The following is a 15,143-nucleotide window of genomic DNA, read 5'->3' on the forward strand; positions in this document are numbered from 1 at the left end:
AGTCTGAATAATCGAAATGCATCACGCTTCAACTTTCTTTAGGTTCGTTTTGTTGTAATCCGTGACATTTTTGGAAGTTTCAAACTGGACCCTTTAATTAATCCACGGGTGTAGATTGCATTACTTAAGAGATATTTCGAGTTCAATACCTGGTATAGGAACTTAATAAAAAAAAAAACAATTGAATGATGCAAGACATCTAAACGGCACCGAATTCAAAACCATGTATGAAGTACCGTTGCCATATTGAAGCTGGTGAATCTTTGCACCTCATCAAGAATCCTCAAATGGACAGACATTTTTTTCTCTAGAACCTCTCTCCCAGAACTGATGTCGATAGTCTCGGTCTTTTTTATAAATACTATTATGGCACATGATTTTTAGAATTGGCCGATCTATTCCCTGCTTCCTTTGTTCCAGTTTATTTGACTTGTTGGTCTCGTGGTCTTCATCAATTCGCCATTTTAATACCTCATTGTAATACAGCTTCCTATTCCAGTAGCTTCTTTCCAAGAACTGCAGGTTTTTGGATCTCTCTTGCCTACTGTTTTACTCGTAGTCTTAGTCTTTTCAAGACTAATGCCAATAGGCATCTTCTGTCCTTGTGATAATCATTTTACGTTCTTGTTAGCTCCTTACATCAAGTGGCTTCATGCCTTGTCTGGAGCGATTTCCATAAAGAAATACATTCCCCTCCCCACTGAATTAAATAACTAGTTGAATCCTAAATCCTCAGAAGGTTACCAATTACAAATAAATGAACTTGTAGAAGATGAAAAATAAAATGTGAAAATGGTCATTGCCAAAAGAAAGGAAAAATGTTTCGAAGCATGTGAGTAATGTAAATGGCATTAAAAATAAAATATGCTTATTTGAAAAAAAAAAATTATCACGCAGGAATTTTGTTTATAATTTTTGCTCGCTTTTGTTGGATGTTCATGCATCAGAATTTCTGTCGATAACTAGGTCAATGCCATTATAATTAAAAGTTCCGTTCACATATCTACCAGAATATTACCAGTAAAAAATGGTGGAATTTTTTTGTTTTTTGTATGGATCAGTACGTCTGACTCTGATCAGAATATCTGTGCAGTCTGCTTTGAGTGAAAGCATTACATCCTATCAATGATAAAACAGTTATATTGTGTCGGCTTTGTGAATGGTGGACAATTCTTGTTCGTTCATATGTCTGGACCCTCAAATAAAGCCCGTATTCTAATTGCATGGAGATTGTGGTCATATTCTTAGAGAATGGCAAAAATATTGCAACAAAGATTTGGGCAATTATGCTTATAACCAGGGCTGATAAGAATGAATCGATCAAATGCCAGAATCACTTTATAAAATATACTAAATCTCTTTGAATTCTTCAGTTATAGCTTTCTGTCTTAACACCAAAAAAAATATGACGTTCTGCTGATTCTGGCTGGATTAATTCTTTACCTAGAAAAGCTTCTGACTGGATTGATGCTACCTTTTTATTGTTTTACTTTGGGCAACTACATTTTTCTATTACAAGAATGGCTTTACACTCAAGAGGTTATGGGCCCAGCACACATCCACTGTGTTAAACTAGTTAAACGTTGCAGTATAGTAGTTGTGTACTATATGTTGTGCACATGTATGTATTCCCATCCTAAAGTAATAACTATTGTATATTAACGTGTCCAGGATTTTGTTTAACAGTCATTGCATCAAAGAAAGCTCATCTAACTCCTTATTACTCACGTTCATTGGCAAGTATGAAGGAATCAGACAAGGTCTTAAATTTTCTTTCTCAAATGATTATCTTTCGCTCTATAATAAACACCGTGTATTTATTTGTACATCTATCTATACAGGATTAAAGTTATGGTCGCTTTATAACTTGTTTGTATGCAAATAGAAACCCGTTATTGATAATAAAAGGAATAGGCAGAATACATATATTAAGACGGTAGTTTTTACTATGTTAATGTACTTAGCTTCCATAAGTAAAAATGGTGTTTTTTATAACTAGGTACGTGTTATATAAATAAATTAATACTTGAATTAATGAAAAGATTACATAAATATTTCCTTGACAAAAGAAAGTAGGCATAAAGAGTGTTTGGCATTAGTTCAAAGTAAATAATGTTGGCTTAAAACATAATTTCTAGTCTTTTTTGTTCTTTTTGCCAATGTAAAATATGTAAATACATTCATTGTAGTTACTTACTTTCATGCGGATACTAAATAGCTTCTACCACTTTACAATTATTACAAAGAAAAATGTAAATTTTTGTGAATAAAAAATATGCTAAGATGAAAATTGACAACACTGCTCAAAGAACAAGTATAAACTATATATTGATAATTTTGTTGTATCACAGCTCTTCAGTGTGTCTAGATCAGCACCCATTCAAAGCCAGGAATCGAACCTACAATCATCTAGTTGCTAGATAGAAGCTCTACTCGCTGAGCTAGAGGATTGGCACTTGTAAATGATAGTTACAATGTCTTTATATAAATATTAATCCCCACATTTAAACTGCTTCATTTGTTTTATTTTTTGCAAACAAGAAGCTTGCATTACGCTAAGTAAGAAGTGGGCATTTATACTTTTTAAACTGTTAATTTTTAAAGTTTTGATATCCATCTGTCCTTACGTCATGATAGTGAATACTGCTGGAGAGCTAAATGTTTTGGTTTCAATTCTAGCTGATGGCATCCAAGTCATATATTTTTACTTTTGAAATCACTACTATATATTGGGTACAATATAATAATCAATAGAGCATTGTCTCCAGATTAACAAACATGAAATCTGAATAAATGAAAATATATTTTCATTTGTATTATTATTCATCAGACTACTTTTCTCATTTTGAGTGATTTTCATAACGTTTCAGTCGATGTAACCTCCGACCTTCTTCAGGTGTATCTTGTTGAACTTGGGAATTTGGATGGAATTTCAAGCAGAACCCTATATTTGCTTCACGGGGGTAGTGTGCTCTTGTTTTGTCAACCATGACTGGATAGAGGTCCCAAATACGCAAATGTATTTTTTTAATTGCTCACACTGAGGATTGAACTTTCAACCTTCAGGAGATTATCACTTTTACAATTGATTTTTCCAAGTACTCTAACCACTGCGTCACAGGTCCATGGTGCAGTGGTCAGAGTACAGAACAAGAATGCGCTACCCCCCGTGAAGTAAATTTCTGCTTGAAATTCCGTCGAAATTCCTGAGTTCAATAGAAACATTTCCGATTTCGACAAGATACGCCTGAAGAAGGTCGGAGGTTACATCAACCAAAACGTTGTGAAAAATCACAAGATGAGAACAGTAGCCCGATGAATGATAATACAAATAACCAATCCTCATCTCAAAAATTCAGAAACCACATGATATTTTATGACCCGGCAACACCTGCTAGTATTCAGATAAATGACGAGCAAGCATAACGTAAAGCATATCTTTTGGTGTTATTTTTGACTGCAGGTGTACACTAGTCTATATATTTAGAAAAGTGTGTGTGTGTGTGTGTGAGGACACTTCTCAACATACATTATACTCAACGAATTTTTTATCTACAGACTTGAAATTTGGTATATAGGGTATTTAGACATGTGGAAAACTTTTTAATCTGTTTTCATCTGAAAAAAAAGAAGGGGAGCTGCTAATGGGTCAAAATTAAAAAAAAATGGTACTTGGGGGTTCATTGGATTCTTATCTGTTTGTCAACTGTTTCCAGAGATTTCTTTCTGTTTTCAGGAATTTAACGTTACGGTTAATAATGGGCAACACCGAGTACATTTTCTGGTTACATTTTATAGGTTATAATTTGCATAAAATCTGTTAAGAGCCTGTTTTAATAATTACTCGTGTTCTCATTCGTTTTTAATTTTATTCTATAATTTTTTAATAATTATAATAGCTTTATGCATAGAAGTTTAATTTAAAATATATCTTAAAGTTTTAGATGGGTGCGGCTTGAAAACTTTTATTAGTTTTTTTTTTTTTTTTTTTTTTTTTTTCCAAGGATGTTATTGATTAGATTTTCAGATAATTTCTTTAAACGTATGTGTTTGCTGTTTTTGAAGGACGAATCCTATGTTCAGATTAGAATTTTAAAATCATTTTAAAATTCTATAGCTTTCTCAACATTAGTATAACTAGAACCCTTCCATTTACACTTAGTTTAGTCAAATTAAAAAATATATTTTATCAACAAATTATTTTTCGTTTAAGATATTAATCAATGATAAAAATTTTTAAAAAGCGAAAATTGTATTTAGAGGTTGGAGAAAGGCCCTAAGATGGAAATAATCTTCAGAAGGCCAAAGAAAATAGTGTATGGTGAAAGGAAAAGATGGAGCATGTTTGACATTAAAACAAAATTATGTGTAAGGCACAAATGAGGTGTTGTACATGTCTATAAAAAAATGAGGTGTTGTACATGTCTATAAAAAAATGAGGTGTTGTACATGTCTATAAAAAAATGAGGTGTTGTACATGTCTATAAAAAAATGAGGTGTTGTACATGTCTATAAAAAAATGAGGTGTTGTACATGTCTATAAAAAAATGAGGTGTTGTACATGTCGATAAAAAAATGAGGTGTTGTACATGTCGATAAAAAAATGAGGTGTTGTACATGTCTATAAAAAAATGAGGTGTTGTACATGTCTATAAAAAAATGAGGTGTTGTACATGTCTATAAAAAAAAATTATTGAAGGTGAGAGTTCATGTATTTTGGTTGTGCTTATTGTTAGGGAGTGTAAATCTAAATGTGTGTGTGTGTGTGTGTGTGTGGCGACTAAACTGCTTCCCTCACCAGACTTGTTTGGTGAGGAGAGTGGCTAGTCTCCCTGAAGGATTAAAAACAAGACCTTCCAAAGGACGAATGAACCCTTTTCGGGGTCAACGGCCAACTAACACCGGGTGTTTGCGTGTATGTATGTGTTGGGGTGGAGAGGGCTCCTGTGAGCCGTGGTGAAGGCAACCTTTCTAGGAGAAGCAAATCTCTGATTTAAAAAAACATAAAGCGGGAGACCAGTACCCGCATTAAGCTGGTCTGCAGTTCAACTTATTGCTGGCTATCTTGCTCTTGCTTGTTGCTGGATCTCAACATTTTGAACCAAGAGAGAGACTTAGATGATGTTACAGAGTTTTAGCTTTGTACAACAGCTGTGTATAGATACTCCCTCAGGCATTTGTCTATAAAAATGGTCTTGTGGCGATGGAAATCATTTTTGGGCTCATGTCTGAAGGAGTGGCACTCGTCTGACAAGACGTTGCAATCATGTATGTATGCGTGCGTAAGTGTTGAATGGACAGGTAAATATCCATAATCCTGAAATGAGTGTAGTCTCACACTTTACTGGGCTTGTCAAAAATTAGACCAAATCAGATCACTTTTGGTTTGAATATTCAAATCTGTGAGGAAGAAAGCTAAACTTAATTGACTGGCAAAAAGTCATGATACAGAAATTGTTACTTCGGGCTACTCAACATTATTTTTTTACAAAGTTACTATTTATTAAAGCCTAAAGGCCATTCGAGGATAAAAGTTAATGAGTATCAGCGACAACACAATGATCATTAATGGTGGAAATTGGTAGGATTTTATTATTAAAGAGGGCAGCTCAATAACAACTTGTTTACATTGCACACCTGTGGAACTCTGTTCCGTCTGCCAGCTTCCCTCCGGACTACAACTTGGATGTCTTCAAGTCCAATGTTAACAAATTCCTAATGAACCGCCCCCTTAAGTAAACACTTCAGCAAATCTCCTCACTAACTTAATGTACTTGCAATAACCCTTATCCCTGAGTGGCTTCCGGGCCTTGATAAGTGGTGATCACTGTAAAAAAAAAAAAAAAAAAACTTGAAAATGAACATGTTATATTTAGCTGGGAAGCAGATCTGCAGTATTGTGTTCCATAGGTTTGTTCCAGGAGGAGGAACTGTTTTCTAGAAATTTTATTTTGTTTTAGGTACAGGGCAATTAATTATTAACAGTGGTTGTAGGTAGACGAGTGTTTCATGAGAAGGTTTTACAAGAGGGACCAAAGATTGAAGTTCAGTCGAGCACTTGCTATGAAAAGGACAGTAATGACAGTGATCCTTTGCAAGAACATGAAAAGGTAGAATTAGGATTGCCAGACAAAGCTATGATACCTGGCATCATAGCTGCCAAATGCCTGCTAGTATTTATTGCCTTCCAACTGCAGGAGAATGTGGCACAAGTCTGTAAGGTAGGAAAAGTCAAGTCTGTGCCCGCAAAGGAAGAGCACTAGCTTTTAAAAATTGCCTGGACAGCTACAGTCATTCCTCAGTTAGGGCACCTTAGGCAGTAAGCAATAAATTTACCCTGTTCCAAAGAGGGAAGAAATCCTAGAACTATTCAGGACGAATATCTCAGCCCAACAGATACAAGGCCACCAAAATGGCCCACTTTGTCAAACTGATTAAGACTGGATCCTCAACTAGTATGCACCAGTTCAAAGTCTCTAAGTAACTGAAGTTTCGGAAAGACTGCCTTCTTAATTCCTGTATTCCCGAGTCTTTTATATATAGCCTTAAAATCTACCAACAAAATCATAAGTTTAAATTTCATCTGGGGAGAAACATTTAATTAGATCAAAAATACAACCATTTTATATTTATTATTTTTACCGGATGTTGTATGTTGATCCATATGCGCATAAAACACATTTTATACACCTTTTTATTTAGCCGATGCAGAGTGAACATCCGGTCATCTGTACGTCACCACAATGCTAACAGAGTTGATGGAATATTAATTTTTTTTTTTTTTTTTTTTTCAACGACTATTATTAGATTGGTGCAAAAGTTTTTTGCCAAAATTCGTCTCCGGGGGGGGGGGCACAAAACAAAACTGTTTTGAACATCTTTATTCACAATAATAACCTTTTCTCTCTATAACTTGATTCCACCTGTCAACAAGCTTATAAATGCTTCACTTTTTTTTTTTTTTTTTTTTTTTTTACATCTGTCACCACTTATCAAGGCCTGGGAGCCACTCGAGGATAAGGGTTAATTACATCAGTAGTAAGATATCTATTGGAGCAGTAGAACGATACCACCATTTTCCCAGCAACTCTGGCAACGGATTTGATGTATGTGTTCCATCTCAGATCAGGAGTAAAAGTCAGACCTCAGTTTGTCAAAATATGGAGCCTCCCCAAGACGAGTCATTCATTTTGATTGATGCCAGATGGGGATCAGAGCGTTGATGATGTAAAGATAGTAAATAGTGTAAAATATTTTGGGTTTTGATGCGAAATATGAATTGTTCAATCTCCTCGTGATATTAACTGAAGGTCATCTAAATGGTTTTGTAATGCTTAAAATAGATGGTCATCTGGGGTCGGGAGAATATGCTGGATGGGGCAAGATTTCCAAACCAAATTTTCCTGGCGATCTTTGATCAGTGGTACTGTGTGAGGATGAGCATTATCATGATGGAAGATGACTCCATTTATGTTGCCTTAAAAAACAAAAAAAGATCGACTATTGCAGAAAACTATAAATTATGCTTTAATAGTCTGAAAAGTTATGAATGATGGCGATATCTTCAAGTATTAATAATATGCAAAAAATACAATGGTTTAAAATGTCTCTTCTACAAACCAGCAAAAACTTTTGCACCAACCTGATAGAGGGATAGATTCTGACCCAGAAAACAGCATTTTTTCCTCTTTATGTAATGTGAGGACTAAAGGACAATATAAGAAAACTAATCTTTTTGTTATTTTACGTTTCGGCTAATTTAACTGATTTTCTACAAACCGGCAAAAACTTTTACATCCTCTGATGCATGAAATGAAACGAGTTATTATATATTTTTTTATTGGAATCATTTGAGATGAGCAAATTTTTTTTTTTCCGGACTAATGAAAAAAGCCAGAGGATGTTGACCCAAACGTGGTGAAACAACAACTATGAAGAAGGGTAATAGTCCGCAAAAAAACAAAAAAATAAGTTATATTCTGAACTTCACAGGTTTAAAAGGTTTGAAGTTGCAAAGCAATGAATTGTATTTCATATTGTCTTTTGTTTTTTTTTTTTTGTTTTTTTTTAATGGTTTCACCTTTTATTTATATTTTCCTCCTGTTATATAATATTCTAGAAATGTTGACCTTATTTCCTTAAGTGCATATGACCCGAGGGAGAATAGTAAAAATTTCATTATCTATGCTCCAGTTGTTTTTTTTTATGGAGGTAAAAATGAAAAAAAAAAAAAGAAAAATGCATCTGTTTTTATTAAGAAAAGAAAACCGCTATGAGGCACTTTTAAATTCAATTTTATGAGACAATGGCTTAAATGTGCTAAAAGATAATTCAATTTTTTGAAGTTTAAAAACAAAACATTTGAATTATGAAATAAATAAAAATTTAGAAAGCAAACAATTATTTTGTATCTCTGGTGTTATTGTTTATAAAAAGTTATTAATCCAATTAATTTGATCAAGGTTATAAGTTGTTTGTACACGAATTATGTAACACGGATGACCTAATAAACATCAGCTATCATTTTGTACTTAGTGGCAAATAGTAGTTAATACCATTATTAAGGATTATGCTTATTTTTATGTTGGGATTTTACGAAATAAAGCAAATATAGCTACGCATTTAAATCTGTTTTGCATGTTTAAATCCAAAGATTTAGGATAAGTAAAAAATTTTTCAACATAAAGCATCTATCAATTTAATTTTGATGTTTTCATGATTTTCTTTGAAGTTGACCGTTATTGTAGCAGGCTATATTTTCTGTATTCAGAAAAGATATATACTTAGGCCTTTTTGAATGAGAATAAAAAATGTTTTAGTTTTGTGAAATTTTTTTTCATTAATTTTTTTTTTTTTTTTTTTTTTTTTTTTTTAGGGAGGGTCCACATATGGTATTTGAAAATACCAGAATAATATAGAATTTGCTGTCTTTCTCTTGTTCTTAAGAGTATGGCGTAATAGAGTAATGCCTTTTTGGAAATACCTTGATGCAAAATCGTTGACATAATTTCAGATTCCATCATTTATTAATTTGTACATGCATTCACTTTGTGTATTATATATATAATCGATACTAATTATCACCGTTCCTTATTGTATTAATTTCCTTTTCTTTTTCTTCTTGCAGGTAAGAATATTGTTGGATTCTCTTTTTTTTTTTTTTTTTGCCTCCAGTTCACAAACTAATTTGAACAGGTAATTTTTTTTTTTTTTTTTTTTTTTTTACTATTTTCTAAAATCTAAAATAACTTTATCACTAAGTCAGTTATCCTTGTAACTTTGACGCCTCGGCAGAGCAGAGTTCTTCACTTGAATTGATGAGCTACACTTTTACAGTTCGTATTCGTATTGGGAATAGAGATTAAGAAAGCTTTTGCCCCTTTTGATCTCGGCAAGGTTTCTATTCTTGCTGAGTTTTCCTTGACACATCTGTGTTACCATTGAACAGACAAACCATCCGATGTGTTCTTTGGCTAAAAGTTGAGCATGGAATCCAAATGTGCGAGGGTCAAAATCCTTTTCGTTAGCAAAAGGACCACAGAGTGATCTATCGTTTATTTTATGGTTATTTGAGGCGGGTATAGATTGCAGTTTATTTGCAGCAAATATGGTTGGATTGGAGAGAGGATAATATAATGAATTTTATTAAAGAGTTAATTGAGGCAGGGATTTGAGATGTAACCCTGTATTTTACAACCAGAAGGGAATATACTAGGCGTATTAAGAGTTAACTTGTAAAGAAAGATATATCAAGTAGAAAAAAAAAATTTAGTTTCTCTTATTTGTTATCTATAACTGCCTTTGCAAACTCCTTTTTTTCTGATTCAGACAATCTAATCCGAGCTTGCGTTTGTTTCCAGTATCCAATGAAACGATTAGAAAAATGTTTATAATAGTTTGCAAAACAAACCAAATCAAACGTATTTCTTGATTTGAGAAAGAAAATTACTCTATAGCTTATTTTAGTGTTGGGACAATTAATCGAAAATCAGAAAAATCCGAACGTTTTGGTGTATCAGAATCGGAAAAATTTGTGCATATTTTCCGAAGCTAAATTGTCTTTTTTTATTTGATCTTGTTTCAAACAAAATCTACTTTTGGTATTAATGATAAAATAAATATTTATTGATATTAAACTACCAGTAAAACTAAAATCTATATAATATCGCTTGCAAGTGCATTTTCATGTCTGAGAAAACATCTGCACATTAAATATGTTTTTACAGTAATCTGAAAAAATAACTACTCAATAGTTAAATATTTAGAGATTTATAAAGAATCGGAATCGGGAATTTGGTACGGAATTGGGGATTGTATCAGAATTAGGAAAAATATTGCAATCGTCCTATCACTAGTTTATTTATAGGTTAATTGTGGTTTCAGTAATTGTTAAGATTCGTCAAAGACCATCCACTCTATAATAATGACTGGATTTGTGTTTCAATCACATCATACAAAAGTTAATAAAAAAAACGTGCCCTTTGAGGGGGAGCGAGAAAGCGAATAGCAAATCCAACATACCATACCACTTGACATGAATTTGGTAATGAATCCTTAATTCTGATTTTAGTAATCTACTAGGAGGGAGATCCAACGTTTTCTGGGATCAAATGAGAATCCACAAATATTCCACCCTCCCATACTTTTATTGTCATTGAAATTAGTGAAATCGTCCCTTTTTTTTAATCAAATCGATTGATTGCCTGCTCTAGTTAGCCGTAGTGAAGGCAACCTTTCTAGGAGAAGCAAATCTCTGATTTAAAAAACCATAAAGCGGGAGACCAGTACCCGCATTAAGCTGGTCTGCAGTTTGATTTGTTGCTGGCTATCTTGCTCTTGCTTGTTGCTGGATCTCAACATTTTGAACCGAGAGAGAGACTTAGCTGTCGTACAAAGCTAAGACTCTGTAACATCATCTGTGTATAGATACTCCCTCAGGCACTTGGGCTTATGGACTTTAAGTGTCTGAGGGAGTGGCACTTGTCTGACAAGATGTTGCAATCATCATATATATACACACACTTCAGTTTTATATACTTTGTTTGCAAAAAATAAAAATTCTAATTAACCTTTTCAAATCAAAAAAATCTAAATACCTAAAATATATTAGTTTGTTTTGGTTTTCTTATGGGATGATCATCTTTAGTTAAGTACTAGACTACTCGTGACCCGTTTGGTCAGTATGTTATATTAGCTATGAAATTAATGTATGAGCGTGACACTTGTGACGTAAAGAAAATTGTTTTTTGTGACATAACAGAAACATTTCTATGAAAGTATATTAAAATGAAAAAAGAATATGGATTTCTACGATTCGTTCTGTTTATAATTGTTTATTTTTTAAAGAAAAAAAAACTTACACCTATTGAATTAGAAGTGGTTTGCCAATACTTATAGGTAAATGTGCACTGAACAGATACCATAATACTTATTATAGTTAAATTCAAATTTTGATATATCTTTTAATTTAAATGTGAAAAAAAACAAAAACAATTTGGACGCTGAAAACGTACACAGTAAAGCAATGTTTTATTGTTGCGTTGATTATTTATTTGTAACACATATAAAAAAATATATTTCCAGGGTTATTTATTTAGGTTGGTAGTGTAGAAGAAAATGTATGAACTTTTTTTTTTAAGAAAGGTGTATTAAAAAATGGAGAAGAAATTTATAAAAAAAATGAAGGCAGTGGGTAAAGCGCCGTTGTAAAATGCTCTTATGGTTGTCAATGGGTTAAAGTAGATTTAATTGCGTTAAAATAACTTAAACGTAATGCGGAAATGAAAGATGTAAAAAAAAAAAAAAAAATGCAGAAAGTATTAACAATTTTATTTGGATAATTTAAATGTGAAAAAAAAAGAACAAACGATTGGGACGCTGAAAACGTACACAGTAAAACAATACGTTTTATTGTCACATTGATTATTTGTTTGTGTATGCAACCAGAAGATATAAAGCGAATGCTGGGTTACAACACCCGTTACAAGGTCATTTGAGTTTTATAATTATATAGATAGATTGAACTTTGTAGCTTTGAGTAAACTCTAAAACTTAGCTGTTGTTACTAAGAATGTGAAAAATGTTTATTTACTTGAAAAGGAATTCTGATGTTCACCTCGTGCTAACCAAACACTTGGGATTACTTTTTTTTGATTTGGACAAAAGAAAAAAAGTGCCACATATTTGAAAGCAAAGAAAATGTTAATATAGGAGAACTGTAAAACATTAAAATATATACTTTATAACACAGTACTCTTTTCTCTTCAACTTTCCTTTTTACTCCCTCCTCTCATTCTCTCCAACACATTTACTTATTTTTCCTCCTCCTTTTTATCCCTTGTTTCCAGCTCTGTGTGTCTGTCTGACTTTCTCTTTTTCTTTAGTGACTGTAGTAGTAGGCATATCACGCTTTTTTTTGCTTTTTTTATTACATCATATAGTCACAGCTCATCAAGGCCTTGACGCCACTTAAGGATAGGGTTAATGAATACTGTAATGGAAATTTGATAAATTAATTCATGTTGGACTTGCTTACTACCATGTTATAGTAAACCGGGAAGCAGCTCCATGGTATAGATAAGTAGTTCTAGGAAAAAAAAGTCTGCTTAAATCTAAGTAAAATTCCAGATAGAGAATAAGGGAAATTGCTGGTAATTGTTGTAGCTAGTCGTGTGTTTGCTACGAATGATTTACTGAGGGAATCATAGTGAAGCTCAGTCGAGCACCTGTCACAAAAATAACGAGAGAGGCTAGCAATTTCTCTTCTATGAGAAAGAATCAGTGAAGAGGTACCAAAAGAATCTCATCCTTTTTTTTCCACAATAAAATTTTCTCAATTTGCCTTTTGTTTAAATTCTCACATGTCAGTAAACCTTTTCACACGAGGTGACCCCCCCCTCCCTAAATTTCTAACTACTTATGGAATCATAAACAAAATTCACAATTCTTTCTGTAATCCAAGCATTTTTGGTACAAATAATCTTCTGTCTGTCTGACTTGTCCACCCGGTTTTAGTCCTGAATGTTCAACAATCTTTAAACTGTACTGATTTAGACATTTTATTTATTTTATTTGTATGAATAATGGTGTAGGATAATTTTCTCTCATCATTTTTGACATTTACAATAGTTACATAGACCAATGGATAAAGGTATTAGTTAAGAGATATTGAGTGAATTCTGTCTTGTAAGTTCAATCCTCATTGAAAAAACTAAAAAAAAAACAAAAACAAAAACAAAAAAAACATAATAGACTAAGTTAACTAAAAGAGGATTAATCTTATCCTGCCAACCAGAGAATTTACTTACCGATTTATTTTTTTTTTAAATATAAGGTTGCTGTAGCTTGGAGACTACATAATGTTTTCAGTTTTTGTGAAAGCAATATGTATGAATTCGGGGGAGGTGGGCCGAGTTTAATGCAGATATGTGATAAAACTCGAATTTGGAATAAAATAACTATTTCAAAAATTGTGTTTCATTTAAGAAACAATGGTGAAAAAAGTGGGTGAAATAAAGAGTTCGGTTCCAAATTTTTGGAAGGTTACTGTTATAAGACCTTTGAAGAAGACCAGATAGTAAAACTCTCAAGACGTTATGAACATAACTAAGAAAATGAGGACAATAGTTTGAAACGGGAATGTATAGTAAATAAATTATCTTTGTTTGTTCAAATTATGATCGACAAACTGATACATTCATCAGTTTTGAATAAGATGTTTTAACTAAACGATGTTGAAAATTTTGTAACGTTCATCGTCTGCACAAATTCCAAACAATTTGGAAAACTCGAGAATCTGCATGGAAAAATGGAAAAATTCAATTATAAAAGTTCTTTTGAAGGTTCAATCCTTGGTGTGGATGGCTGAAAATAAAATTCTAAAGGCTTCTATCCAGTTATGGTTGACGGAATAAGAGCATACTACTCCCCCTCTCCATCAATTAAATAAAGGATCCCATTAGAAATTCCATGCAGATTCCAGAGTTTGACAAGGTACACCTGAATGTCAGAGATTACATCGATCGAAACGTAAAAAAATGACACTCAAGATGAGAACAGTAGTCCAAAATATCCAAATACAAATAACCAATCCTCATTTAAAAAATTAAACGTAATTTTGAAAAATATTGACAAAAAATCTATTGAAAATTGATTGGTGAAATATTATTTGTGATTGATTTTATGAAAAAGCTATATTTTAATATTTCAGTTTTTGAAATTGGTGATTTTCTTGTACAGAAACTTAATGGCGTGTTCATAAAGTAAATGACTGTCATAGGATGAATATTTTATCAATTTTAAAATATTTTTAAACATGGGTGAGAAGGCAGGGTTCTGTTATTTATTTTGATAGATCTTAATATATTAGTGTAAAGCTTTATAATTTTTTTTTTTTTTTTTTTTACAAGAGTCACCACTTATTAAGGCCCGGAGGTAACTCGAGGATAAGGGTTAATGAGTGTACAGTAGTCAACAGGAAAATGTTGTAGTAATCGTTAGTAGTGGAAATTTGGTAAATTGGATTACTTAAGGGGACGGTTCATCAAGAACTTGTTTACATTGAACTTGAAAACGACCATAATGTAGTCAGTTGGAAAACAGGAAAACTGAAGAGTTCCACAGACGTGCAGTTCTAAGTATTATACGAGATCTGTTTTTACATTATTGGATACAAGTTAAAATGGAAAACCTGAAATTCAATATTTTACCCAATTGTTGCATAGGCTTTTCCAAGAGAAAAAAAAAACTAATTAAAATCGTATTTGAACAACTGTTTTTGAGATTTTTAAAATGATATATATGAAATAAAATTATATATATATATGAAATAGAATTAAACCTTTTCACACAAATGAAATAGAATTATATAATTTTATTTTGTATATAATTCTATCCTCTGCGATATTATCAGTTTCATGCATCATGGAAAATTTCTTCTGTTGAGTTAAAAATAAAATGTGTCCACCATTTAATAGTGGATTACTAAATCATCAGCATTTGATATTCTGGAACTAAATGACTTAACCATATGGTATTTTCATCCCATCAGACGAAATATTTTGCACTTTGTGACGCCAAAGGCATTGATGGTTGATACAATTATTTTATAATATGATATGGGATAAAAAAATATGCTTTTACAA

At 32.4% G+C, this 15,143-nt stretch overlaps 1 protein-coding gene across 2 annotated transcripts in view; it reads left to right on the plus strand.

Annotated features, from left to right (window-relative positions):
* The window catches only part of LOC145280075 (dyslexia-associated protein KIAA0319-like protein), a 572,614-nt gene that overhangs the window by 143,983 nt on the left and 413,488 nt on the right, over positions 1-15,143 (plus strand). The window contains exon 1 of one of the 2 annotated variants that reach the window (XM_080131772.1): positions 9,128-9,195. The exons of the other annotated variant lie outside the window; for it this stretch is intronic. The gene's annotated coding sequence lies outside the window, so the exon portion shown is untranslated. Of the gene's footprint in view, positions 1-9,127; positions 9,196-15,143 lie in introns of those variants that run through there. 2 annotated transcript variants of the gene reach the window in all.

This window comes from Euprymna scolopes, chromosome 7 (genome assembly GCF_053919585.1).
Source record: "Euprymna scolopes isolate OS-2025 chromosome 7, ASM5391958v1, whole genome shotgun sequence".
Lineage (NCBI taxonomy): Eukaryota > Metazoa > Mollusca > Cephalopoda > Sepiida > Sepiolidae > Euprymna > Euprymna scolopes.